The following is an 11,412-nucleotide window of genomic DNA, read 5'->3' on the forward strand; positions in this document are numbered from 1 at the left end:
ATATATTATTTAAATTATATTCCGTTATTAATTTCTTTATTTAAATTATGTGCATGCATTAATTCAAATGATCCACACGAAACATTATATATATTTTAGCTATATATGCTTTGTGATTAAATTTTCAAGTTACTATCATATTAATAAGTTCATAATTCAATAATAATTTTCAAGTTGCTATCATATATAATTATTTTTATTGATCAACAAAAAGAATATTACATAATTTTTACAAGAGCTAATGTACAACATGCTTACAGTACTAGTTACTTCCTTTCCTACACTATGTAATTCACCATAACACTAAAAAACTAACATATATAATTAATATATATCCTACACATTTACACATGAATTGATAATTAATTAAGTTTAATTACAACCTACATCGGCATTTCATAACTCAAGTAAGACATGATCCTGTCTATTACAATGTCAGACACCTCACTAATCTTCGTTTGCGCAGTATGCACCATCGTGCCAATGGCTCCCTTGGGTTCGTTATTAACTTCATAAGCAGCCCCGAGTCGATGATATAACAAACCTCCAGCGAACCTGGCGGTAGGATTAGCACCAAGCTTGCCATTAACTTCATATAAATCAATGGAAATAATTTCTTTCCCGGGCATTGTGAAGGAATTGTGAATGCAGCCTTGAAGTTGGCATCGGCTCTTTCCCGGGCATGCCGGATGCCGCTTAGGTGTCTTCGTTCCTCTTGTATCCGGAGAACTCATTGTTTGAATGCAGATCTGATCGAGTTGTAAGAGGATGATCTTTAAGGTTTATTGATGAACTTATGTTATGAGATAATATGATCTGGGTGTGCAATAATGCTGGTTTATGAGAAGGCTATATATAGTCGGTTATAAAGGAAGTTTACTTAGAATTAAATGAGCTAGCGCGTATATAGTGTGTTTTTACGTATGAGATTCCTTAAAATTAACAAGGAAAATCATAGGACTGTTTCCAAGTGTGAACCATGCCAGCTAGCATGCAATTGATTAATTAGTCAAGCCAGTTCGTTAATTGGTGACTATTTGGGTGTTTGTGTGTTGTGCAAGCTATCGAGAATTCGGGTGAAACAGTCCAGAAGTTCCTATTTAATCAATTAAATTACTTCTTTTTCATATGAATTATTTTGTATTTATTTATTTTATATGTGTGTTTTTATTCAAAATATATGGTTTGACTAATTAAGGACTACCGTGCATAAACACAAATTAAGCTAATTAAGGGCGAGGAACAAGTATACTAATCGGAGAATAATATTAATTAATTAGAAGTAGTCAAAAGAATTTTGTTTAATTACCTTATTATTATTATTACTTCTTTAGAAAACAATTTTTTTTTATAAAAACTTTAATAATTCAGAAAATGAACCGAAGTCAGGTTATTTATACTGGGTCCCAGTAATCATCGAAAAATATTAATTAATTAGTAAAGTCCATATAATTTCAACAATGACAAAAATAAATGTTTCCACTCAAGTAACGAAGAGAATTAAATATTGAAGTACTTAATTGAATAGTTGCTGTCATATACATATTTTTGTTGTTTAAGGTCTGTAAAAACTGGAACTAAATCTGTTGTTATTTGAAATAACAGGAATCTTTTATTCTGATATCAACCGTTGATCCTTGTCGAGATCCGTGCATCAAAAACTTACTTCTTTAAGATTCACATATAAAAAATTTAAACGGTTGGGATCAGAATAACAGATTCCTGTTATTAGATTTATTTCCGTAAAAACTTGCACAATTATACTTTTAAAATATTTTTTTCATCTAATAATATTTGACCATTCAAACTTTCAAAGGCACTCGCACTATAAATTAATTGCATCCAAAACGCTGACAATCTCCGACAGGAAAATCATTGGAAATTTAATGCAAATCCATGTCTGTTCTCTGATGTCGGTAAATGGCAATTGAATTGCATGCTTGCCAAACAATTAACATTTATTGCATTCTTCTTAAAGAAAGACCAATCAAATATGTGTTCTTGACAACATTTTCTGGCACTTTTCCAGGTATATTCATCCGAAAAATTAAATATAGTCGGCATTAGTATTATTGACAATTTCTTCTTTTCACATTTTTTGTGAATATGTGGAGAAAATACGTCACATCTTGTGTCAGGAATTTGGGAACATGATCATCGCCTTTTCTTAAAAAAAAAAAAAATGTGTATACATTTTGGAACTGATAAACGCATATGTGAATATGGCGGAACATAGTTCAACTAAAAGGGGTTATCCCTATTAATTGAAAATTTTCATTTTTGTTCTTTAGACTTATTATTTTTTTTATAAAAATTATTAATATTAGTCTTCCTCATAACAAAATAAAATTACATAACATCTATTCATCTAGCTCTCCTATTTTAATTTTGGTCGATTCCATATGTTATTGTTTGCTTGCTAAAAGTTATCACATAGTTTATTCTCTTTAATCATGGAGGCCTTACTGATGACTATACAACAGAGAAAAGAGGCCTCAGCTTATGTTCATCTCCTTTATATTGTATACCTCATTACTTAAAAACTGAAAAATGTTGAATGAACCATGAGATGAATACAATACAAACCTTTACATCAGGATTCCAAATAAGAGAGATAAGAACTTAAGCACCACGGAATAAAATAAGATGCCTTGATTGTTTTTTTAAAGCTTCATCACCATGCAAAAGCAACAAAACATCTCATTTTTGAGGAAAAATATGGGTCATGCAACTCATGCCCAAATTTCATTTCATTAATACTTGTGGTTACAGAGATTGTTCCCACAGGATTGAAAAAGTTAAATAAGAAAAAGGTGCTCAAACAGTTGAGCTATAGAGCAAATAAGAAAAACCAAAACAATAAAAATAAAGACAAAATAAAACAGTTTATTTTGCAGAAAATAAATTAAAGCTGAATTAAGTCTATTGTTGCCAGAAGTGGCTGATTTGCGGTTTTACTGCCAAATAGCCACTACTTCCTGTCTCATCTCTTGTTCGTACCAGTATGGTACCAGTCCACCCTTTCCTGTGCAAATACCGATCGGACCCATTTTTTTTTACCAGTAAAGTTATTTTCTTGTCTGACCTCCCTTTCATGTGTAAATACCAACCAGACTCCAATTATTTTTTTACCGGTAAAGTTTTTTTCTTGTCTGACAATGCTTATTGGGTTCAAGGATTACTTCCGGTTCGGATGTTGCTCCATTTTCTCGTAGAATTGCAGTTGTCACTTAATTTCTTGCAAGAGATTTTCAGCAGTTTTAGCAGACTCTGTGAAGCAACGTGCACATTGTTCTCTCCATATTGTGAATTGCATAATTAACAATGCTGTTTTCTGATCTCGGCTTATGCTGCCCGTGTTCTCCTTTTTATCTAATTGAATTGTTGGGGTGGTTGGCCATTGAGTTCCAGGTCTGATGCTTTTTCAGCAATCTATAAAGACACACTGTATATGCACAGTACATACTACTACGTAGCAACTAGCAAACACTAACATAGAGAAAAGTACAAATAGCATTCTGCATTTACCAAAGGATGCAGAGTTCTTACAATTCAACACTTAAAAATGAACAACGGCATATGAGCTTTCAAAATTGCAAATGCACCCTTCTATCCAATTTTTCCACTGTTTGATGTTGTTCCATCAGTGCCTTGCTAATTTCACAACACTTAAAAGAGTCCACTTTCAGAATAAATTATACAGAGCAAAACAATGAGTACCAGTATGTACTGGACAATGCTCAAGAAGCGGTGGCATGTCAATTGAACTAACAACAAATTGAAAGAACAAGTCAAAGGAATCCGATCGAATCGATTGAGAGAAGGAGACCTTGAAATGGAAGCGCTGGCGAAATTTGGCATTGTCGTAGTCTGCATCCCCAGTCGAATAGGGAAGCTTTGACATTTTTGCCCCCTTTTTCTATGGCAGGATCTGGAGAGAGAAAGGGGGGTTTGAGCAGGCTAACGGTGGCAGTTGTTGTTTTGAGAAAGGCGTGAGCAACTGAGCATGAACGTGACAAAGTGTAGATCGATTGGGGAAGGAAGAACAGTTTCTCTCCCTCCCGATCGGACAAACACAACTCCGGGTGCCATTTCATTATTGGATCTCGTTTTTTTAGAAGTATACTGTTTAGAGGAAGAGGGAGCGGCGAGAAAGAGTGGAGGATAAAGAAATACTATTCTATCCCTAAACAACTTAAAGATGAAAACCTCCGATTAAAGGTCAGAATTTAATTAAAATTAATTACTGTACTACAGTCAAATTAATTTTACTACACTATAGACAAACCCAAGAAAAAATTGCAAATACTCGCAAAATAGTTGATCAATGTTGCGGTTCTTTTATGTATTTGATAATCTTTAACAATTAGTCTCAAAACAGATATTTGACAATAAGATCTAAATTTTTTTGTGCTCAGTTTTGGATAGAAGCTGAGTTTGATTCAGGCCAGCCTCTTAAGCCGGCAGCAGAGGAAGGCCGGTGAATGATCATCTCTAAGATATGTGAATGGTATGTACAGAGTTTCGGCAATGTGTAATCATGGGAGATGTCTTGCTACCGAGGAACAGAGTCAGATTTTCAAACTATGGAAGTCAAATTATATAAAATTTTCATGTCAAGAATGAAGGTCAATTTACAATACTCATGACAATTTGCTCTAAATTAATATATATCCTACACATTTGCACATGAATTGATAATTAATTAAGTTTACGACCTACATCTGCATTTCATAACCCAAGCAAGACCTGATCCTGTCTAGTACAATGCCAAACACCTCCCTAATCTTGTGAATCTGTGAAGGCAAAAACAGCTCCACCGATCCTGTGAATCTGTGAAGGCAAAAAAGTAAGCATAATAAGTATGCACAATAAGTATAGTAGCTGCCTCCACCGATCCACAGGATCAGTAGAACTGTTTTTCATAAAAGTTCAGTCCAACTTATTCCGTTGAAATATTTAAATTTGATTCTATTTGAAAAGGTCCAATTCTAATTCCGAAGAATTACAATAACCTAATACAGATTTTCTAATGTTAATTAGATCTAGATATTTATTTTATTTTATAATACATATGCAAGTCCTTAAATTCTAGTCAAACTTGTTAGAGTTATTTTACAGATGAGTTTTGATCATGATTATTAACAATATAAATCAAGGCATTCTGAATTTTGGCTGTAAATTTGTTGATTATCTAAGTTGTGAAGCTAAATTATTTATGTTCAAACTATTGTTTACTTTATTTTAGAGCTTCATATTATATTATTTAAATTATATTCCGTTATTAATTTCTTTATTTAAATTATGTACATGCATTTAAATGATCCACACGAAACTTAACATTATATATATTTTTGCTATATATGCTTTGTGATTAAATTTTTAAGTTACTATCATATTAATAAGTTCATAATTCAATAATAATTTTCAAGTTGCTATCATATATAATTATTTTTATTAATCAATAAAAAGAATATTACATTTTTTTTTTACAGGAGCTAATGTACACATATATGCTTACAGTTACTTCCTTTCATACACTATTTAATTCACCATAACACCAAAAAACTAACATATATAATTAATATATATCCTATATACACATTTACACATGAATTGATAATTAATTAAGTTTAATTACGACCTACATTGGCATTTCATAACTCAAGCAAGACCTGATCCTGTCCATTACAATGTCAGACACCTCCCTAATCTTCGTTTGCGCAGTATGCACCATCGTGCCAATGGCTTCCTTGGGTTCATTATTAACTTCATACGCAGCCCCGAGTAGCTGATGATATAACAAACCTCCAGCGAACCTGGCGGAAGGATAAGCACCAAGCCTGCCATTAACTTCATATAAATCAATGGAAATTTCTTTCCCGGGCATTGTGAAAGAATTGTGAATGCAGCCTTGAAGTTGGCATCGGCTCTTTCCCGGGCATGCTGGGTGCCGCTTAGTTGTCCCCGTTCCTCTTGTAGCAGGAGAACTCATTGTTTGAATGCAGATCTGATCGAGTTGTAAGAGGATGATCTTTAATTATGGTTTATTGATGAACTTATGTTATGAGAGAATATGATCTGGGTGTGCAATGCTGGTTTATAAGAAGGCTATATATAGTCGGTTATAGAGGAAGTTTACTTAGAATTAAATGAGCTAGCGCGTATATAGTGTGATTTTACGTAGGAGATTCCTTAAAATTAACAAAGGAAAATAATAGGATTGTTTCCTTAATGTGAACCAGCGTCCAGCTAGCAATTGATTAGTCAAACCGGCCAGTTCGTTGGTGACTATTTGGGTGTTTAATTGTGTGATCTGCAAGCTATCGAGAATTCCCCTAGCTGATCGAAACAGTCCAGAAGTTCCAATATATATGAATTATTTTGTATTTATTTATTTTATGTGTTTTTATCCAATATATATGGTACCCAAAATTAATATATGGTTTGACTAAGGACTGTTGTGCATAAACACAATGCTAAGGGCGAGGAACACGTATACTACACGGAGAATAATATTAATTAATTAGAAGCAGTCAAAAGAATTTTGTTTACTCTATTACTTGTTTAGAAAATAATTTATTCTAAATAAAAAAAATTAATAATTCAGAAAAAGAACCGGAGTCAGGTTATTTATACTGGGTCCCACTAATCATCCAGAAATATTTAAAAATTAATTAGCGAACTTAAAGCTAAATTCCATATAATTTCAACAATCACAAAAATATTTTTTTCCGCTCAAGTAACGAAGAGAATTAAATATTGAAGTACTTAATTGAATAGTTGTTTTCATATATATATACATATATATAGAGTACGGCTAACGCGCTTCCTCTAGCATATGGGCCGAAATGCTTCCGGTAGAAATTTGAAATTTCAAAATCCAAAAAGTCGATCTGAACCGTTCATCTTCTTCTCCATATTAATATCTGCTTGGAGACCAAATTTTACATTTTTTGGAATTTTTTTACTATTTATTAAGCCACTTTGAAAATCGCTGATCCAACGGTGGCTTGCCAAACAGTAAAAATCAGAAGCTACCGTTGGATCAGCGATTTTCAAAGTGGCTTAATAAATAGTAAAAAAATTCCAAAAAATGTAAAATTTGGTCTCCAAGCAGATATTAATATGGAGAAGAAGATGAACGGTTCAGATCGACTTTTTGGATTTTGAAATTTCAAATTTCCACCGGAAGCATTTCGGCCCATATGCTAGAGGAAGCGCGTTAGCCGTACTCCATATATATATATATATATATATATATATATAGGGTCTGTCTAAATTGCTGCTGGCAGCATTTCGGCAGAGGTGCTGCCGGGACTATATTTAGCCGTGTGATGTCCAAACAACAAATCCAAACCGTTAGATGTTTAATCTATATTATAATCTACTTGGAGACCAAATTTTACATTTTTTTTGAATTTTTTTACTATATATTAAGCTGGTTTGAAAACCGCTGATTTCAGTAAATTTCTGCAGCATTGAAATCAGCGGTTTTCAAACCAGCTTAATATATAGTAAAAAAATTCCAAAAAATGTAAAATTTGGTCTCCAAGTAGATTATAATATAGATTAAACATCTAACGGTTTAGATTTGTCGTTTGAACATCAAAAAATAGAAAAAACAGTGGCAGCACTGCCGGCAGCAAATTAGCCACTATATATATATATATATATATATATATATATATATATATATATATATGGCAAAGGCTTCTATGGACCAAAGGACCTATTTGTAAAATGAATATATTTTTATTTTCAAAGTTCAAACAGTCGATCCAAACCGTTCATCTTGTTCTCCATATTAATATGTGCTTGGAGACCAAATTTTACATTTTTCTGAATTTTTTTACTATTTATTAAGATAGGTACAAAAAATATGATGCTTCTATGGCCTTTGCCATATATATATATATATATATATATAGAGTACGGCTAACGCGATTCCTCTAGCATATGGGCCGAAATGCTTCCGGTGGAAATTTGAAATTTCAAAATCCAAAAAGTCGATCTGAACCGTTCATCTTCTTCTCCATATTAATATCTGTTTGGAGACCAAATTTTACATTTTTCTGAAATTTTTTACTATTTATTAAGCCACTTTGAAAATTGCTGATCCAACGGTGGCTTACCAAACAGTAAAAATCAGAAGCTACCGTTGGATCAGCGATTTTCAAAATGGCTTAATAAATAGTAAAAAATTTCAGAAAAATGTAAAATTTGGTCTCCAAGCATATATTAATATGGAGAAGAAGATGAACAGTTCAGATCGACTTTTTGGATTTTGAAATTTCAAATTTCCACCGGAAGCATTTCGGCCCATATGCTAGAGGAAGCGCGTTAGCCGTACTATATATATATATATATATATATTTGTTGTTTAAGGTCTGTAAATTAAAACTGGAAATAAATCTGTTGTTATTGAAATAACAGGAATCTGTTATTCTGATATCAACCGTTGAAGCATGAAAAACTTACTTCTTTAAGATTCACATATAGAAAAGTTTGAACGGTCAAGATCGGAATAACAAGTTCCTGTTATTATAATTAGCAATTGCATTTTCCTAGATATATCTGGAATGATAAAAACGCCTACGAAGATTTGTTCTTTAACATAAACAGGTTCTATTGGAGAAAGGGAATGTAGTACAATTGGCTAAAAAAATGTTCTAAAATTGTTATACCCAAAGATCAAGAGTTCGATTCCTCCTCACGAACTTTGGTAGCTACTACCAAGTTTTAAAAAAAAAAACATAAACAGGTTCTATTGAAAAAAATCTACATACAGAGGCATAGACCATGTAAGAACCATGTTGGTATTAGTGCGGTTCTCTACAACACAAATCGTAAACCAGGTCCAAGCGAGAAACTCACCTCGATATGAGGCTCTAATCTTCATTGATTTTATTTATTTGGGCTTTTATGGCCCAACAAATTTTTAGCAATTGCTAGCAGCGTAGCGCTGTAATCTTGATGCGAGTTAAAAATATGTCGAAACAACTAGATATTCTTTCTATTTTTTTTTTTTTTTTAATAATATTTATAAATAAAAATATTATAATTATGGAATGAGAAATTTATTGAAGGTTCTTATTTGTTCTCCAAAAAAGTATCTTCATTATGAACCAGGGATGCTATTTTTGGAAACCATGTTTTAGAATTATAAGTGAAGAAAATATGTTCTACAATTTTGAATCAATTAATGTTTCCGTCTACTTGAACTCTTTTAGCTGCTTCAGCTTGAAAACCAAAAAAAGCACGGCTTCTAATAATTAAGCTCAAATTAAAAAAAAAGGTATAATTAAAAATTAAAACAAGCTAGTGCATGTATTACTGAGACCGAATCGTCTGCCCCCCGGGGGGCAGGAAATTCCTGCTCCCAGAGTCTCTGCGGGTGGGGTCCATTTAAAAACAGTAACAATAGTTAAACCCTTAAACAGTAACCGGTCCCACCCCGCAGAGACTCTGGGGGCAGGAATTTCCTGCCCCCCGGGGGGCAGACGATTCGGTTTCTGTATTACTCACCAATCCTCTCATGTCCAACGATTTCTACCCACCCACTTAATTTGATGTCTAAAAAATTTAGTCTCAACGATAAGGAAGAAACTTACGTAGTAAGATAGGAGAACATGATTACAAGTAAAAGAAAATGAGAAAATAACTATAAAATTGCAAGATTATATGTTCATCACCTAAGAGCACTGTTATTAAAACCAGACCGGACTGATAGTTAAATCAGAAAAAAAAAAAAAAAAAAAAAAAAAAAAACTGGATCTGGAACCACATCCGGTTCGGTTCGAATAAAATACCAAACATGCATGTAAACTGGAAAAAAAAACGACGGTTTTTCAAGAAAACCGGTGAACCAAACAAACAAAAATCGGTTTTTCAATTTGTGAACCAATTCAAAAAAATAGTTGCCCATGATTCCTCTTGAGAGAGAATATGTAAGCACCTTTTGAGAAGAAAATGTAACATGTGTAGATATTTTTTTGTGAACAAGTATGTGTTGTTTTTGTGTTATGTAACATATTATTTTTAGACAATTATGTATTTGTGTTTGATCAAATAGTCATTACAACTCCTTGTATATTTTTTACAAAAATTTTGAATGCCATATAGGTTGTCAGAAGTTTGTTTGATCACAAAAAATGAAATTCGTGTAGTTATTCAATTCTAAATAAAGTATAAAACTATAATTCTCTTTAATGTAAAATTATATCAAAGTGTTCCAACGGTGTCTTATTTTAATAATTGTAAGTATAAATTATATATTTGAGCTTAAAGAAATGTATTTTTTGCAATTTTTAATAATTTGCAAATTTATTTTTACAGTACATTATTTAATACTATTTACACTACATAAATGATAATTTTTATAATAACATGTATATCTCATAATTATATAAATATTTTAAAAAACTAATAATTGAATCTGTTGACTCATCGGTTCGATTAGTGAACCGTTAATTTGGAACTTTATAATTGATGTGCGGCCCGATTTTGATAACATTGCCTAATAGAGATCCATAAAAATTTCAAACTAAAAAGTAAATGTAAATATTTTGCTATTAATTAGTTTCCGTATTTTAATTGAAACATATGGAAATAAACATGAACATGGTGGTTTTATTTTTGAATGTTTCTCTAGTTTTCTTTTAAAAACGGATGGCCTCATAATTACCTTCCTTTTTAACGGTCACAAAATCATCTTATTATTTACATGTATAAATTTTAAAATTTCAAAATTGTCTTATGATAATTAATATATGAGCCTTGTTTGTTATATTTTTTACTTAAATTATATAAGCCATGAAAATCTTTCTTATAAAATACTGAGCAATGAAAATCTTGCACTAAATATTGCTCCTGTGCAATTAATATTAGGCAGAAAATGCAACTCCTTCGAACTTAGAAAAAATCTTTTTAAAATTTAACTCAAAAAATTGAGTCCGAATTTTGCATTCCTCTTCCTTAATTATATATATATTGCACCAAATCAGGATAGCAATTAAAGAAAATCTCTCCTCCATCACCTCTATTTCATCTCTATTCTCACCTTGATAATTCTATAATTCACAAACCAAATCCACCATGAATACTCGTATTCCCTCTTTACCAAGGTCTCCTCCAATGCCGGCTCTTCCTCTTCCTCCAACTACCCGAAAAACACTTTTTCTCGACCTGGATAACACACTGATTCGCCAAGTAGAGCCGCCCAATCAGTACGACTTTGCTACAAAAACTCGCTGCATTATCAAGCGACCCGGCGTGGAGAAGCTGCTCCAGGTTGCCACTGATAATGACTTTGAGATTGTCGTCTTTACGGCTGGGGGTAGAGATTATGCTTCTCCTATCATTGACTTGCTCGATCCAAATGTGGTCATCGCACACCGGTTGTATCGGGAT

The sequence above is a fragment of the Carex rostrata genome, chromosome 7 (assembly GCF_964058835.1).
Source record: "Carex rostrata chromosome 7, lpCarRost1.2, whole genome shotgun sequence".
Lineage (NCBI taxonomy): Eukaryota > Viridiplantae > Streptophyta > Magnoliopsida > Poales > Cyperaceae > Carex > Carex rostrata.